This window comes from Haemaphysalis longicornis, unplaced genomic scaffold (genome assembly GCF_048455015.1).
Source record: "Haemaphysalis longicornis isolate Haplotype H1 unplaced genomic scaffold, Haemaphysalis longicornis Haplotype H1 scaffold_2, whole genome shotgun sequence".
Lineage (NCBI taxonomy): Eukaryota > Metazoa > Arthropoda > Arachnida > Ixodida > Ixodidae > Haemaphysalis > Haemaphysalis longicornis.
In genome coordinates this window covers 41948107-41963126 of record NW_027526295.1, presented here as the reverse complement: position 1 = coordinate 41963126, position 15020 = coordinate 41948107, and the positions used below count along the sequence as shown (strand labels likewise).

Sequence of the window (15020 nt, the reverse complement as noted above, 5' to 3'; positions counted from 1 at the left end):
TTTCTTAGAACTTTGAACTGGTCGTGTGTCAAGTGGGCCATTGAAACAATACAAAGGGGAAGAGGGAAAAAACACCTGCTGTAATTCTTCTTTCTTGCCGACCCCAATCACACCGTATGTGTTCGTTCGCTATTTTACTGCGAAGCAGTATACCTCTACCATCCAAGCAAATTTTTGTGTGGCGATCTCACCAGAAAAGTATCATTATTAGAAAGACCGTGCGCTGATTGGCTCCGTGGCTGTGCAATCGCATGGTTCACTAACCCGTTAGTCTTCACGATGCAGGCGCTCGACCCTATCATCGCCAGTGGCGGGTTCGTGCTCTGCTGGCTGCTTCATTGGATGTTCCAGCGTACGGCGAGCGACTCAGCACCCGGGGTGATGCCATACTTCCAATGCGTGCTGCAAAGGCTTGCGGATGTCCTGCTGCACCGCCGGAAGATCACGGGATCACCGGCGTCATCATCATATCACCGCTGTTATCTACAAGCTCAGCGAGAACAGCTATAAATGCTCAGCAACCAACGGTCAAGCTTGGTGGGCTCTGTGGTTGTGCCATCGCACGGTCCACTAACCCGTTTGTCTTCTCAAAGCAGGTTGGTGTACCATATGACCTCTTTACTAAAAAAATAGCAAATATTTATTGGTACAGCTGTCGAGCCCCCATTGCTGATGTACCCTCGCCATTATTTGTGTAAATGTCGTTCGTGCTCTCTTGCTTCTGTCGGGGGATGTGGAGTCCAATCCCGGCCCTGACTCTCTCCCTAACCACTCTCCGCGTCAAGACCACCTACCTGTTGATCGTATTCTTTCCGAATTTCAGAAGGTATCTGCAGGTCAGTCTACACTGCTCGCCAAAGTGCAAGGACTTAAATCTGAACTACTAACAACAAAGCCATGGCTGATCTAACTGAGCGTTCTACTGATCTTGAAGTTCACTACCAAGGCCTTGTAACTGTTAGAAAATGTATTCAAACAATCAATGGTAACACCGTCGAAATGGCCTATCAAGTCTGCGTCGTGGAAGCGCGAGTGGACGACGCTGAAAATCGTTCCAGAAGGAATAATCTCATCTTTTACGCCCTCCCTGAACCAAACCCGTCCGAAAAATTTGCAGATTCGGAAGAAATAATTATAAACCACTGCCGCGACCATCTAAACTTGACTCTTGACCCCAAACAAATCGAACGAGCTCACCGCCTTGGTCTTCATCGGAATGATCAATTATCAGCGGCCAATAATAACCAAGTTCACCTTCTTTAAAACCAAAAAGGAAATTCTCTCAAATGGACGTAAACTGAAAGGCACTGACTACAGTATCGGGGAGGACTTTTCCGAATCAGTTCGCAAAGCCAGGAAAAACCTTGTCGCAATTGCCCACACCAAATGAGAACCCTTCTCTCTGCGTTACAAGGCCTTGTTTCTTAAAACAAAAAGAGATAAAATTTCAGCGAAACAACCCAATCTGTAACAGACATTTTATGCCAATCGCGCCGCTGTCTAACAAAAACTAAACATGTAAATGTTACAACGCCCCAAACTAGTCTCTCCTCCGTAATCGTCACTAATACAAGGAGCTTCCTCCCGACACGCGAGGCAGTATCAAATGTATCGACAGCGGACAGTGACATATTAGTTCTAACAGAAACGTGGTTGACAGATGACGTCACAGATAACGAGGTTCTAGCCGAATTATTAGATTTTGTTTCCCGGAAGAATAGGAAACAAACACGTGGTGGGGGCGTACTCATTGTTGTCCACAAGCAGTTATCCTGTTCGATGATAAATGTTCACTCGTACCTTGACATTATCTAGGTTAATCTGCCGCGCTTTTCCGGAAACAGTTCTGCTGGGTGTCTGGTATCGGCCACCTGACAATAACCCGGATTTTGCACAACGGCTAAATGATATACTCAATCAGCTATCTAGTAAATATTCTACCGCGCATATCCTACTTTTTGGAGATATCAATTTTTTCAATATCGATTGGAATGACGACATTCATTTATTAACAGGCCATTCCAGAACAACAGAATTCACTAACGTTTGCCTAAATTTTAACTTGACACAGCTATAGTAACAGAACCTACACGCAATTCTGGAGAAACTTCCATTATTCTGGATTTAATACTGACAACTAAACCTGAAAGCCTATCATTTATTACAGACCTTCTTGATATTAGCGATCATAAAGTTGTATATGCGCTCTTTGAATTCGCCCCGGAAGTACGCAAATTATGCAGTAAAACTATACGTCTGTATGACAAGGGGAATTAAAATGCAATAGTCAGTGAACTCGAAGCAGCCCTACCTCATTTTGAATTAACCCTGAGTGACCGATCAGGCAGCAATGACTGGTTAATTTTTGAACAACAAATTAAGGAGCAAACAAACAAATTTATTCCCAGTGCTATCTTCCGTACTAACCACCAAAAACCATTGTTTTAAACACTTCTAAAACGGCTTGAGAACAAAAAGAAACGACTTTTTTCTGGAGCTAATCTTGCAGCTACCTCTAGCGCGTGGGGCAGGTACAAAGAAGCCGAAACAATGTATTATAACGCTAAGAGAACTACAAAAAGAACCTTTTTCTAAGCTGATCTTCCGAAAATTCTAGTGCATAACCCTAAAACGTTTTGCGAGGTGATTAACTTTAAAAAAATAGACCGTAATATTTTGAATACACTTTCGGGCGAAGAAGTTAGCGATTCCAAATCCGCTTAACTATTCAACACAGCCTTCACTTCCGTGTTCACTAATGAATCTAACAGTCCCCTACTAATTTTCCCATCTAGTATCGTCTCTCTAATGCCCATAGTTTATTTTGTCACTGCAGGAATAATATCCTTAATTCACAAAGTAAAACTGTCTCCTTCAGCACGGTCACATGATTTTAACTCTGAATTGCGAAAAAAAATAACAAACAGATATCTGACATTTTTTGTCACTGTTGTTCTGTCAGTCAGTATCAACAGGCAAACTACCTATCAAGTGGAAAATAGGAAAGGTCATTCCAGCCTTCAAATCAGGTGAAAATCATGTTCACTCAATTATCACCCCATTTCCTTAACAAGCGTGCCATGGAAGCTGATTTAACACTTCGTTTACACCGAAATCATGCACTACTTGGACTCCACTGACTTCTTTCACCCCACACTGCACGGATTTAGAAAAAAAATTCTCCTGTGAATCCCAAGTTGCCGTCTTTGTTCATGACCTTCATACTAACCTGGACAATATAGCACAGACTGACGCCATTTTTCTTCATTTTGCTAAAGCATTAGACAAAGTACGCCATAACCGCGTGATGTTAGAACGTAAGTAATTAAACCAAGACCCCAAAATGCTAGCTTGGATCCGAGAATTTCTGACTAATCGTTCCCCATTTGTTACTGTTGATGGCCATAGCTCTTACCCTTTGTCACTAACATCAGGCGTGCCGCAAGGATCTGTTATCGGCCCATTATTATTCCTAATATACATCAACTTCCTCCCTACGCGTGTATTCAGTAATATTCGTATGTTTGCGGACGATTGTGTAACATACCGTACCATTACTAACACATCTGCTGAAGTCGCATTACAAGATGATATTAACCATGTGCTACACTCGTGCAATCGTTCGCTGATGACACTAAACACGAATACGTGTACCCCGCACGGGGCACCTTGAGCAATCTTGGTGATGGTGTTGGCAACACCGCGGACCCCGAGCCCCCAACATAAACTGTAACCTACCGTGGTGATGTGTTTAAAGGTGAAGGGTAGAAGCCTCAAACGGTGGCCGTCGGAGCCCAGGTCAAGCTCCGGTGGATGGGCTCCCTGTCTGTTTACCACGCAGGGAGCTCCGGGACCTCTCTCGGTATCAGGGTAACCCGAGCGAAGAAAGTACCCCCGTCCCCTGCTTTTATACTATAGCTTATGGTATTATCTAAACCCCCCAAACCAAATGATCGGGTCCTCAAAAGGGCCCGCACCGAAGTAACTTCCAAACCTCTTCTGAACATTGACCTCCGAAGCAATGACATCTTTCCTCGCTTCCTCATTATGCAATCTCGTGACAAAGAAACCCCTGTAAGTGGAAAATCAGTCTACCTTGTTGCAAAGTTTCTTGAAAGTGTTGCTGGAAAAAACTACAAGGCGAAAAAACTTACTTCTGGTGATGTGCTCATTGAAGTCAGCCACAAAGAGCAGGCCAATAAGCTCCTTCAACAAACTAACATCGATGGTCTAGAAATTACGATCACACCTCACAGAACCTTAAACTCTTCTCAAGGCGTCATCTCCGAACTCGATCTAATCAACGAAACCGAAACCGACATCCTTGAAGGACTGCGTGACCAAGGGGTCACAGCAGTCCGGCGCATCACAATACGACGAGATAGCAAAGAGATTAAAACAAAGCACGTAATTTTGACCTTTGACAGAACCCCACTACCAGAATTCGTGACGGCAGGTTACTTGCGATGTCCCACGCGCCCGTATGTGCCAAACCCACGCCGCTGCTACAAATGCCAGCGGTATGGGCACGGTACAAACTCTTGGCGGGGGAGACCAAAATGTGCAAAGTGTGGTCAACCTGACCATCTCACAGACAACTGCGACGCAAGCAACTTCACCTGCCCTAACTGCCATGGACCTCACGCAGCATATTCACGATCGTGTGAAACATTCAAACAAGAAAAACAAATCATCTTATTGAAGGTCAATGAAAACATCAGCTTTCCGGAGGCCCGGAAGAGGTTTGCACTCTTCAGCTCTGGAAGGTACGCCGACGCTGCTCGCCGGGGGGCGGAGCGGCGCCTGGTTTCGGCGGCGACGCAATACAGCTCAGCTGACTTGCTCCCGCCTCCGCCCCCCACGAGGCTGCCTGTGGCAGCCGCCCCGGTCACCACGCCACTTGCTGGACCGGCAGTGGTTGAGGTGGCCACTCAAGCTGATGGGAGCGTAGTCGCTCCTGTTCCTGCCTCACAGGTCTCGAGCACACCCGAGAGCCCTGTGGAAATGGACACGGAGGAAACCACACCCTCTCCAAATCTCGCCCCACCACCTGTCCCGCGCGTGGCGCCCACTACGCCCTCGGCAGTGGTGGTGGAAGAGAAAACCGCCCTAAAGGGTGCTACATCCAGGTCCAGGGAGCCCAGTCTGTCGGGCACACCCAGGACATCTGGAGATGAGATGGACGTCGGGCCGTATCTGCCTGCATCGCAGCGCAAAGAACGGCCTTCGACGTCCAAGCCAACAGACAGGCCCAAAAAGCCCCTCCCAAGAGTACAAGCCCCGAGAGATAACACATGAATACACACTCATACACAACTCCAGTTGCTCTTAAATGGCTATAATGGGAAGACAAAATATCATCCAATGGAACTGTAGAGGCCTTCTTAAAAATCTTGATAATGTATACGAGTTACTGCATGCTAACCAAACAAGTGTCATGTGCATACAAGAAACACATTTAAACAGAAAACATGCCAACTTCCTCAACAATTATCTGGTTTTCAGAAAGGACAGAGTTGGGTGCCCAACCTCTTCTGGTGGTGTGGCTATAATCGCACAAAAATCCTTAGCATTTTATCCGGTCATTCTGAGCACTAACCTCGAGGCTGTTGCCATCCGAACAATAATCTTTCACAGGCTAGTAACAATATGCTCCATATACATCCCTCCTGATCATCGGCTAACAAGTTCTGATTTCGAAACTCTGATAGATCAGTTACCTGAACCTTATCTACTATTAGGTGACCTGAATGCACACAACTCACTCTGGGGCTCTTCTCGAACAGATGCGCGGGGGCGCCTCATTGAAAGGTTTTTAACATCATCAGGAGCATGCCTATTTAACAAGAAACATCCCACATGCCATAACATAGCACACAACACTTATTCACACCTAGACTTAGCTATCGGCTCAGCAGTTCTCTTCCCTTCCCTAGAATGGGAGGTGGACACCAACCCGTATGGTAGTGACCACTTCCCTACCTCCCTGTCATATATAGGCCGAAACAGTTCCGCTTCCCACAAGAAGTTCAATGAAGTGAGAGCTAATTGGAACACATTCACAGAAACATCTAAACTACACCACACATCCATAACACACCTACACATAGACGAAGCAACCCAACTGGTCACGGCGCACATTCTTTACGCCGCTGAAAAGTTCATTCCCCAGGTCTCCAGTGCCCCACGCAACCAAAGGAGGCCCTGGTGGAACCAGGACTGTAGGCAGGCACGAGAGGCCCAGAACAAGGCGTGGGGTATCCTGCGTCGATACCCTACTTCAGATAACCTGATATCTTTCAAACGAGCGAAGGCCCGGGGGAAGCGCGTGCGCCGTGAGGCTAAGTGGGAGAGTTGGCGTGACTTCCTCACATCCATAAACTCGTACACTGACACCCACAAAGTCTGGACGAGAATACGGAAACTTAAAGCGCAACAGACACACAGCCTGCCCCTGGTTAGCCCAACAGGAGACACGCTCGAAGACCAGGCTAACACACTCGCACAACATTTCCAACACGTGTCCAGTTCCGCACATTACACAAACACTTTCCTGAAACATAAAACGGCCGCTGAAAAGAAGCCATTATGTGATAACAACAGATCAGCCACTTCATATAACTCCGAGTTCTCGCTTCATGAACTAAGGGCTGCTCTGAGCGGCTGTAAGCCTTCAGCTCCGGGCCCAGACAACATAACATATACAATGATACAACACCTGCACACAGACACTCTTGTTACACTCCTTCACCTATACAACAAAATATGGCTCTCGGGGCACATCCCGAGGTCTTGGAGGGATGCTATAGTTATTGCTTTTCTGAAGGAGGGGAAGGACCCATCCTCCCCCACCAGTTATCGCCCTATCGCCCTGACAAGCTGCCTGTGTAAGCTTCTCGAGAAGATGATTAACAGAAGGCTTGTGTACTTTTTGGAGTACAACGGACTTCTCGAGAGCTGCCAGGCAGGCTTCAGGGCAGGTCGATCTACAAATGATCAACTCGTTGCCTTAGAATCCTACATCAAAGATGCATTTATTCATAAACAGTATTGTATGACAGTATTTTTCGATATTGAAAAAGCGTATGATACTGCATGGCGCTATGGAATTCTTAGCGACCTTAAGTCTTTTGGTGTGTCAGGCAACATGTTAAATACGCTTGCAAGTTACATGTCAGAAAGAACTTTTCGTGTGAGAGTGGGCAATACATATTCTCGAGCTCACGTTCAGGAAAACGGTGTGCCTCAAGGGGGTGTTTTGAGCTGCACGCTGTTTATTATAAAAATGAACTCTCTTGGGAAAGGCTTGCCACCAACCATTTCTTATTCTCTCTATGTAGATGATGTTCAAATCTCCTTCAAATCCTGTAATCTGTCGGTTTGCGAGAGACAAGTCCAGCTTGGGGTCAACAAAGTCGCTGACTGGGCAGACAGGAATGGATTTAAGCTGAATCCAGAAAAGTGTACTTCGCTTCTATTTTCAAGGAGGCGAGGGATTCATGCTGATCCTGATATTAAGCTTAAAGGTGTCTGAATCCCTCTCAAAAAGAAACACAAATTTTTAGGCGTGGTACTTGATGAAAAACTGACATTCATTCCGCATATAAAACAGCTGAAACAGAAACACCTGAAAACCATGAATATCCTGAAGGTCCTCTCGCATTGCTCCTACGGAGCGGACAAACAAATACTCCTTCGCGTTTTTACCAGCCTTATTGGCTCACGGTTGGACTACGGGAGTGTCGTCTATGGGTCCGCCTGTAAAACTGCTCTGAAAATGTTGGACCCAGTCCTGCACTTGGGTCTCCGTCTTGCATCTGGAGCGTTCCGGACGAGTCCCATTGAAAGCCTGTATGCAGAGTGTGATAGGTGGAGCCTTGAACACCAGCGTTTTTACACTTCCTTGCTGTATGCTATTAAGGCGACTTCTGTAAAAAATCACCCATGTAGCTTTATCATAAACAACGTTTCATCCGATCCGTTGTTTGCAGCACGGCCGTCGATACCCGTTCCTTTCTCTATACGAGTGAGAGCCCTCGCTCAGGAACTAGGGATTTCATTTGAGGAGAGCATAAAGTCTTCAATTGCTGACCTCGTTTCGCCTTGGGAGAGGTCAGCAATTTCGTGTGATATTTCTTTCAAACACATCGACAAACGAAATGCGCCCAGAGAACTTATACTACAGCACTTCCTACAGTTACAACACAAATGCCCGCACACCGCCTTCTACACCGATGCTGCAAAGTCTTCTGCGGCCGTCGCATGTGCTGCATATGGCCCCAACTTTACCAGTACGAAGACATTACACAGAAATAGCAGCATTTTTACGGCAGAAGCGCATGGTATCCTATTAGCAGTACAACACATTACACAAACCAGAACAGAACACTCCATTATCTTTACAGACTCTCTAAGTGTGGTAACAGCCTTGCATTGCTTCAGACCTACGAAAAACATTGTGCTCCAGCATCTAATTAAAGCTCTAACATTTCCTGATCACGCAAAACTAAAAATAATTGTTTGCTGGGTTCCAGGTCACAGTGGCATTCGGGGGAACGAAATTGCTGACCAGGGTGCCGCTGTGGCTGCTCTCCGCAGTAGCATAGATGTACCGTGTGTTCCCTACCTCGACCTGAAGCCACTGGTACGGACAGCCTTGCGCAAATCTTGGCAGGAAACATGGGACACACAAACAGACAATAAACTCTACACTATAAAGCCACACCTAGGTAGATACATAAAAGACAAACAAGACAGACACACGGAAGTAGCCTTAGCCAGGCTACGGATAGGCCACACTTATGTAACACATTCACACTTGCTCACTGGGTCTCAGAGACCCGTGTGCAGCAGGTGTGGAGAAGGCCTATCCGTAGTTCACATACTAATCACATGCAAGGCACTCCACACCACACGACGCAAACACTTTCCGGAAATCTACAGACAACAAATCCCACCCCACCCATCGTACTTCTTAGGCGATGAACCAATGTTTACAGTCAAACGTGTTTTTAAGTATCTATCAGAAGTTCAATTTCTGAAACTCATATCATATCATGCATAATCACAACCTGGCCCTCTACACCAGCCATCTCCATTGTCTTTGTTTTTACCTCTGTTGCTATTCAATTTTAGTATACACATTTATTCTGTTGTAGGAACCATCTATTTTTGGCGCTCTTTGCCCAAGCTGGCCTTGCGCCATTAAAATGCAACCATCATCAACGAATACGTGTAAATTCCTCTTTTCGCCGTTGCCGCAGCCACCTTATCTATTCTTATCAAATCAGTAACATTCCGGTGGTAAATGTCAACAGATTTAAATACTTAGGGGTCACTTTAGGTAACGATTTAACATGATGCACTCGTATTACTAACATCATATCAACAGCAAACATAGCGCTTGGTTTTTTAGAACGACAGCTACGTAACACGCCCCCGCATGTAAAACTGTTAGCCTGGAAATCTTTAATTCGCACCCAACTTGAATACGCGTCGCCTGTATGGAGCCCTCATCAAGCATAGTGAGCCGACGCTCTCGAATCGGTGCAGAATCGAGCAGCTAGATTTATTCATTTTTCATACTCTTACAACGTGCGTGTTTCATTCCTTAAGCAAAAATGTGCTCCTTTAAACCTTAATACTCGTCGGCAAATTGCCAGTCTTATTTTGTTCCATAAGTTCTATCACAGTACACTGGGCCAGCCGCCCTAAATCTTGCCTTCTGCTCGCGTATCTCGCCGCACCGCTCATTCTTTTCATGGTGGTGGTGGTGGTGGCCCGAAAAATGGCGCATACCCACTTAGGGGGATTGGCCAAGAAGAGTTATGTTTTCATTAGAATAAATCAAGCGAGGCAAAATAATGGAGCAGAAGAAAGAATTTGGTCTAGGTTAATGAAAGAGAGAGAGAGGAAACACGAGAAAAAAAAACACAGAGAGAAGAATAGGAAAACTATAGTAAAAATCCGCCTAATCGGAATGTTTTTAACACTGCAGACGTTGCACACGTCCCTATGGCATCGGCCCAGACTAGTCCCCCCAAACGACAAAAGCACAGGTACAGTTAAAGGCAGTCCAAGACGTAGCAGGGGAATCTCCAGCAGCCTTCTCCGATGGTTGGAAAATCGGCGGCAAAAAAGAAAGAAATGCTCTTCGGATTCAATTTCTTGGCAAAAGTGGCACAAAGGGGTGGTTATCAGATTTGCCCTGAATAGATACCGATTAAGTGGTGGTACACCACAACGAAAAGAAGTTATCAATACTTCACACAAGCGAGTTTGGCATAAACTTCTCTCCCAGCGGTACCTGAGGTGTTCAAGTTCAGGAGAAGTGTTCAGACCATGGTCGGAGGCATCTTGATTGAGCAGGTATTGGATTCTTTTCATGTGGCCCGGTCACGTGCTCATACCGCGACATTTGCCGCCTCATTCTTTTTTCGCGCAACCTCAGGCGGGAATGGCCTTTTCGCTGAGCTTGCTACTGTCAAGTGCCACTCTACATTCAAGCAAAATATCACGCGTTTTTTTTTCACATTGAATACTCAAGCGTTCTTTTTGAACCCATTCTGCACATGTACTACATTAGTATTTGAGTTGTATTAGTATTTGTATGTGTATTTTCTCGCTTTTCTCCTTTTTCACAGTAAGTTGTTATCCCTCTTGTATTTATACCCATCCTGCTTATGTATGTCGTTTATTGTAACTAATTCCCACCCCTTATGTAATACCCTCGGGAGGGGGTCTTTAAGTTAATAAAGTGAAGTGAAGTGAAGCAGGTACATGCCTACCCAGCGGAACTGGCCACACCGGTAAAAAGTATTGGTTTGCCTAAGCTACTCCGAGTGCAAAAGTATCGAACACCCGAAAAATCACGCAGTGACGTAACCGTGGTTAAATATATACAAAGGGAGACCAGCATACCGTACATCTATAAGCTAGGTAAATTTTGTGGCAATGTCAGCAAAAACTATCATCATTAAGACGACTTCCACATGCTCACTGATAGCGTACTTGAACGGTCAATCCGCAAATCACACGAAGCTGAAGAAAGAAGATGAGGCAATCCGCATTGTCTTGTATTCATTTTTCGTCTTCGTGTAGTTTCCACATTAATGTGCAAGTATGATATACCAACTCACAGAAACCTCTAACTTGTCACTGATAGCAAACACATACCTGCCCAGGGGGACTAACCATACCGGTAAAGATTATGGTTTGGTAAACTACTCCGAGCGCAAAAGGACCCAGCAGCATAGAACTCACGTAGTGATGTCACCCCACTTTCATACAAAAAAGGAAGACCGGTACAGCGCCTCCTTCGTTTTATTCCAGGCTACCCTGCCTAGAACACGGAAAGTAAACACGCCAGAAGAACAGCCAGAAGAAGAACATAAAGCAGTCTTGACTGTCGTTGCGCAGGAATAGAAAGCGTGGTTCTTTACATGTCACGTGTCTTGTATCCCTATTTGTAGAGCCACATGTGAGAATTCAAGTGATGGAGAATGGGTAATCGTTGTAGGTGTCGTTAACAACTTCGCAGTACAACCCCCTTCACGGCGTGTATTGGAACCGCATTTTTTTTACTGTGCCTTTTTTAGGGTGCAGCCCCCGGAGCCCGTTCCTGGCCTGAGGGGCGTCGCTGGCGGTATCATCGAGCAAATGATGGCAAGTCCGAAGAGTGAAAGAAAGCAGAGGAGGAGTCTGCCGAGAAATTGGGAGGGGAGGATGATTCGCCGTGGCGGCGCGAGACGCTTCTCCGAAGTTGTGCAGATGGGAGGGAACAGTATGCTTTGCCCGCACGAGATGCTCCACTGCGCGATGCATGGTGAAAGTGTGATGGGGGCGTGCGTGTGACGATGATGTGCGTTCGCTTCGTAAGACGCACTTTGCCGTCCTTTCCTGAGACGCACTTCGCGCCGCCGACGCAGAGACTCATAATAGCTGCCGTTGAGATAACCCACGAGTGAGCGCGCCCTCAGCGCACGGTTGCCACCAGGAGTAAGTGCTGAACTGAGAGTGATGCAACCGGTCTTGCGCGCCTGCAGCGGGCGTTGTGGAACGCGCACATGCGCTCTCATTCAGTTGTTACTGAGCAATAAGCGACGCAACTGGAGGAACTGCGGCGTCAGCCGCTGCAGCTAAGCGGGCTGCCACAGCGGAGGCTCCCCACCGCCGACGACAGAACCCAGGATGAGCACTGAACAATTATCGAGGCAACCGGTGCATATGCTGCGTCACCCACTGCAAATACAAGTTTTCTGTAACCATAAAAATTTGTCCGTGTGAAATTCTTTGCCTCACCATATTTTGCACAGTGGAAACAGCTAAACAAGTGTATTAGGGAGTATCGCAATCGCCACCAAGTTTTCTTGTTTATCTGGCGTTTTTTTTCTTTCGCGATGTAGGTATGGCAGCGCTGCGATGATAGGCCATAACTCGCCACTGCCTAGAAGCCATACAGTGGTGCCACGCGAGAGTTCTGTTCAACTGATAACGTGTTCAGCGCCTGTTTTTAGTCGCTGAATGAGCATCCTGCCTTGCGCGCACAGCTGGAGACTTTGACCGCACTGATGGTTGTAAAAAAATGACGCAGATGCCGCGCGCAGAAAAACTGAAAGCTCTAACTTCGCGATATTAAAGTAGGCAGGAAACAGTCGCTCACGTGGAACGAATGGTACGTGTGCGAGGGCAAAGCTCAACATGGCGCTGTTCCTGACATTTTCTCAGCGTTAACTCTCACTGCTAAAGAAGAAATCCAATAAGCACGGAATTATCGCTTCCACAGACAGTACATTTGCTGCGCTATAGTAACCAGCTGCTTTGAAAATATAGACGTGCCTCTTGTAGTATTGGTCCACACAATAATCGGATTATAGCCTGAAATCCCATTTCAATTGGATTTCATTAACTTTGACACGTATGCACGCGCCACAACAGATGTTCCCGATCACTATTTATAATAAATGATGCACATGTTTATTTGCCGTGCGCCAAGTGGCGCCGGACGCTTCTTTAATTTGTGGATTAGAACGGAAGCACAATTATGTCCGACAAAAGCAACCATTGTTCTTCTGTTCTGGCTCATTGTTGTAGTAATAAAAATAGTTAAGAGAAATAAAAAATATTTCGTTTGAGATGAAGGTAAATATTGAGCCTTGTAACAAAATAAACGTCTTATTCCCCAGTGTTACGTTATTAACTTTCAAAATGAACAAACCACTTTTCAAAGCCAAACCTGCTGCCTTTTTCATATCCAGAAATTGCATAACTTCACCACAGGGGTCCATTACAGGGTTATGGCCCCATATTTTTGGATTTGAAAGGCGTAGCCAGGCATGAGAAAAGTTCCGTGAATGCAAAAAAGGAGGTTGTTAACGTTCCCCGGATGGAATCAATTTTTTATGAGCCCCCCCGCCCCCTGCCCTCCCCCCAAAAAACAAGGAATGCCCTTAAAATACCTAACTACAGTATGCCGTATCTGTATAAGTTTTACATGCACCGGGAGTGTCGTTAATGATAATAAACTGAAACAGAAATAGTTCGTCTGGCCTGCAAGAATGCTTTTCTTGATTCTTTGCAAAGCATGTGCGTACGGTATTCTGTGCAGGGGCTGCTGCTTGTATGTCGTAGCTGGGCGAAGAAATTCGGTACAGCGGGCGACTAGATTAAAAAGAAAAAAAAAACTTGGAGAGAGTCCGGAATGAAAGAAACATTTTACAATGCCACCGGCATTTGTATAGCTTCCAGAGAAAATACCTTTTTCTAAAATAGGTTCCCTATACAATTTGAAAATACAGGTTCCAATTCACACGTAGCTGAGAAAACTGCTGCAGAATAACATTTTGACGTCACGGTTCCGATGCACACAAAGCAATTTCATAAAACTGGCCCCTTTTGGGCCTTCTCCCTGTCTGCCGTCCGCCCGTATTTGTGTGCAAAGAAAGGACTCACGCGCTATGCTCTATCATTCAAACAAGGTTGCACCACACGGGTTAATCGATCATCCACCGTTGGGTATCCCCTTTCCTTTAGACGAAGCTGCCTTCAATGCGTTTCTCCGGGTATTTAGAGCGGAAGCTCTACTACGCTACTCTTTTCAATGTCATTCATCGCGTCAGAAGTGACCTTCAGCGGCCGGCCGGAAAGTGCGACTTGTTGGGTTACGAGGACAAGCAAAAAAATCTTTCACGCTTTACGCAGAATCTCGAACCGCATTCGTGGAGTAAACGAATGTGAAATGCGGCAGTTTGCTCAAGCTTTTCTATCTCCCGTACCAGGTATGGACTGCAATATAAAACCATCAACCGTATGCAAATGCTCGCGCTCGATCGGCTACTTAATAAGGCCAACCGCATTCTTACGGGACTTCCAAGGTATACACGCATCGGTGCGCTCAAGAGCTGCAGCAACCTCAACAACCTGTCTGAGCTCGCCGACATGCACATCCGTACACAGGAGACGAGGCTTCGCGCGAGAAATGTGGGCGGTGCACACTCATGTTCTTCGGGTATGACATCTGACATTTCCCAATCTGTCCAACAAAACGCCGCCGTTGGACGTCACTGTAGTCACCGACGGCAAGCAACTTCCACTAATATGGACACTACTCAGCGAGTGCAGTGCCTTGCTTATGCCAAGAGGCATGCTAAGGCAACGAGCTCCTTCCCCTTTAGTGAACGCATCGTATACACGGACGCTGCACTTCCGGCCGATGATAGCAGCAATACTTTCTATGTCACTGCGTGGTACGACCAGACAAAGGGATGCCAGAACCGACGCCATCATGTATCAATAGGGTATATGTACAGCACCCCAGCCGAGTTAATGCCCATTCTAGATTATTTGGAGTGGGTCCTCTAAACTTCATATGAGACAGAGAAAGAGCCACGTGCTTTATCTGATACCTGTACGAGAGCACTCTTGCTTTCTGCATCAGTGCTGGCCTGTGAGGGTGATTGGATCGTCAGGGAGGGCGAGTGGGATGGTGGGAGTGTCTGCGGTAGTTACACAATGTGCCCTTT

At 46.2% G+C, this 15020-nt stretch overlaps 1 pseudogene; it reads left to right on the top strand.

Moving 5' to 3' along the window:
* Positions 1-279: 279 nt before the first annotated feature.
* On the top strand, positions 280-11629 carry LOC144167922 (uncharacterized; annotated as a pseudogene).
* Positions 11630-15020: the final 3391 nt, after the last annotated feature.